The sequence below is a fragment of the Bombus vancouverensis genome, chromosome 6, assembly GCF_051014615.1.
Source record: "Bombus vancouverensis nearcticus chromosome 6, iyBomVanc1_principal, whole genome shotgun sequence".
NCBI classification, from domain to species: Eukaryota; Metazoa; Arthropoda; class Insecta; order Hymenoptera; family Apidae; genus Bombus; species Bombus vancouverensis.
This window is the reverse complement of record NC_134916.1, coordinates 5,112,809-5,116,568: the sequence shown is the minus strand read 5'-3', so window position 1 is coordinate 5,116,568 and position 3,760 is coordinate 5,112,809. Positions and strand designations below refer to the sequence as shown.

At 39.8% G+C, this 3,760-nt stretch overlaps 1 long non-coding RNA gene across 1 annotated transcript; it reads left to right on the top strand.

Annotated features, from left to right (window-relative positions):
* Positions 1-250: 250 nt before the first annotated feature.
* Positions 251-2,525, top strand: LOC143302851 (uncharacterized). Its single transcript, XR_013058669.1, has 3 exons — positions 251-378; positions 465-855; positions 1,743-2,525. It is a non-coding gene; the product is annotated as an uncharacterized LOC143302851 (long non-coding RNA).
* The last annotated feature ends 1,235 nt before the right edge of the window (positions 2,526-3,760 follow it).

Here is a 3,760-nt window from a genome sequence, read left to right as displayed (position 1 = left end):
TACATAAGAAAAAACTTCACGGCAACGCCGACGCGTTGTCCATTTTTTCTCCCACGATCGAGCGTGTCTGTCGTCCAGCTTGGTCACGGAAGGAACCGCCGCACCGTGATCGAGGCAAGGAACTGTTGTTCGCCTTTGGCCGGATTACGCTAGAGCACGATATACAGTCAAAGTTTGGAATTCTAGAAAGTAACTTTGTTGGTAACGAGGAAATTACGTTATCGAGACGTAGGGAGTATCTTCCATATTGCTTTTTTTTCCAACAATTAATCGTTTTACTTGATTGTAATGTTTGCGGAAGTAGTTGTGCGAGTGTAAGTTGGTTGAAGTGTTTACAATCCAGTTCTTTGAATCGTTCAAACGTTAAATGTATTTTATGTAAGTATTTCTAATATTATGAAGTCTATTTTATGACTAATTGAAAAATACGTTATGAAAAATTATCGTACTACGATAATTTCTAGCCTAGAGCTGAGCGTGCTAGCAGAGGTAAAATTTTCGTGATCCAGTGTAAGGGGGCCATTTCGAAGGAATGCGCCATCGTGGGGGAAGGGTTGCAACTAGACAGGCTCGCGGTTCCTCTGAAAACGCTTTGCGAGATTGCAGAAGAATTTTGGACGTCCGCGAGACGTGATTTATGGAGGACTTTCGGCCGAGGTGGAAATAACTTTAACCGCTGTTGCCGTGATCACGGTCACGGTGATTTTATCTAATCAGCGGTGCGTTATTACCTCGGATTAACGAAAGTGGCGCGAATTAGCCGCCACAGAAATAGCGATTGCGTGCTCAGATACCGATTCCTCATCTCTTTATGTTTTGCGTATGCTCACCTATTATTTCTGAATCAATGATCAGGTAAGTTTAAACAGATTCTAAAAATAAAGAAGGAATCAAATTTCGAGTTGCATATTTAAATCTAATCACGATGATTGTTTAAATCTTATCAATGTTGTATTAAAATTATACATCGGATTTGCAAAGAATTAACGGTAGATCATCTAATTAAATGTCAACTTAAAGATTTATTGACACAATTGATCCGATGTACCTACATGTACAATGTAAAATGGGAGAAAAATGTGTTTGATGAAAATAGGTAAAGAATTCTTACGATGAATCGACTGTTTGTTTAGTATTTAGTTATTTATGTTATTAAATTATTGATCGTTTAGAAGTTTGTAAAAGTATTTCAAAATAAATGCTTTTTGTTAGTTGTGCATTAGTCGGAAATCAAATGAATTCTGAAGTGAAATAAACAATGATCGTATTTGGATTACCTTCTTCTTTATTGGATTATCATCTATCTATTATCATTAATTAACTTCAAATCCCGTTCAAGTCGAAAAAATGAAAAAGATCGAAATCAAATAGTCCTATTGTCTAATCTTTGCATCACGCAACAATTAAGACAACGTTTCAACGTCGATTTCCTATTTCACAAAGTCTCGTTTTTATCTGTCTTATCGCCTTAATCAGTCAAGTTTCCTTGTATAGGGGGTGATCGTAGGAATTTCTTAACGATCCGATAACAAGAGTTCCTATTATGCACGAGGATTGATTGTTGCTCGGCCATGGGAGCGACCAGGCTACTTCATTTAAAGTAGAGTGTCACGCGGATAGCCGAAATTAGGGTTATAATCCCCCCTGCGCCATCTGATACGCGTCTCCCTTGGCCTCACCCCCGTTCTCATTCCACTTGCTATTTACCGATAGTATTTTAACCCTCGATTTGTCGTCAACAGCTTTCGGGAGTCCATTGGGAATCTCGCCGCCTAGTTTTTGTCTGCCAGCCACGGGAACGACATGTGTCGATTATCGTCGCTAGACGCTTGGTACCGGAGGCGGCGAATCTTCGCTCGAGGTATCGATAATTTGTTTCTTGCGTTACGCGTACTCCAGGCTCCGGCGTAATTACCACATACGCGTACCAATAGCCGTGACGTTACACCTAATAGCCGGTGTTTTCGGCCGTTTCGATGTGCGACTCTGAGAAATACGAGATCTCCTCAATGATAAATGATATTCAATAAATAGTTCCGCTTATCCTTCCTGGCGACCAGCTGTAAATCTTCTTCTGCGTCCTTGCGGCGTTCCTCGCTTCCTTGAATGTTCCCTTCCTGATAAGAGTTTGACCGAATGATTGAGAATAAATGACTTCGTGTTTGATATCATGCGTTCGAATTATTTATTTCTGAAAATGATAGCTTGTAGGAATGAAATGTAAAATGTGGGCAAGAAACGAGTTGGGTATATAATTTCGGAAAAATGTTATCATTAAAATAAAAATCCCGTATATATAGAAATATCATACTACGAAGAAACGGGCGAGGTACCTACGTTATAAAATAAATATATCATATCAAACAGTACTATAAGTAGAATTGTTTGCTCTTGATATGTATGTATATCTACTTACGTACTATTTCAACGAGTTCAATTGTTTGATATCTCGAAGTACCGCGAGTATCTTCAAAAAATTCCAAAATACTGTTTCATTCTGTTCACTCTATTGTCTTCGAATATTTTACAACAGCTCTATTATAAGGAAGTGTTAATTGTATGAAATTATACTTTCCTACTACCACAGTTTGAGAAATATAAAAGTCTCTACAATAATTCAAATTTCGCGTAAAATTAAATCTTCAAAAAACATAATAACACAATCGAATAATATTGTTAATCTCGATGTTTGATATTACCTACACATCCTTTGCAACATTTCTCCAAGAGCAAATGAAGACGAAATCCTTGGAGTTTCTCCGCAATTTTGTAATGTTGTCTTGCATGGTACGGTCGCAAGGTATATTGCTACACTGCATACAGGTGGAGTATGCAAAAGGAATACCGAGAAACGATTTCGAAACGACGAACAGGAGGAGAACAAAGAGAACGTCACGGTTGATATGACCCTAAGCGGGTATCGATCGCTGTTCTTTCTAGCGGAGCGGGCGCAACCGGCCAGGATATTTTGATAATTCCCTTTTTTGAGCGCGATACTCTACAGCGTGTAATGCGGAAGAGATCAAAGGCGTCAGTAGCACCTGTCCTCTAACCCCCGTCTTGTCATCCAGCAGAATTACGCCAGCAGGCTTGGGATCCCAACGGATTCTTTCTTTCCCTACCTATGCTTTCTCTGGTTTCTCTATCTTCCTCTCCTTATTTCGCTCAGAATTCTCCTCCGCTCGAAATTTTTCTTTCGTTTTCCCTGTATTTCTATTATCGTTATTCTTCCGCCCCCTTGTCATCTCTCTTTCGCGACCTTTCTCCGATTTTCGTCCAGCGTCTCCGATCTACTCTTCTTTCCATCAATAGATTCCTTCCATCCAACAGATTGTCTGCTTCCGTCTGTTGGTACGTGCAACGGTTTGATCAACCTTTCCAAACGAAAAAGAGATTGTCTTCGTTAGATGTATTTTGCGTCCCCCGGCTAACGCTACCTGGATCAAACTGCAATTATCTTTATTGCGTGAGCACCCGCTGGCGTTACTCGTCCAGCACTTGCAGTTCTTTTATTCACAGATGCTCGTGGAATCAGTTGTCACCGTATACGCTTTCGTCAAAGGATCTCGGAAATCGAAATTAAACGATGCTCCATGGGTGAAAGTGAATGGAGTAGGTCGAAGAAGAAAGAATAAGGAAGGAGCGATTAGAAAGTAAGTTTGTAGAGTAAATTATAGATCCCATCGAGCTTTCAAAGGGATTCAAAATTATAGATGAACGATGTTTGATTCTCGTGAATCACTAGTGACGGTCACCGGAA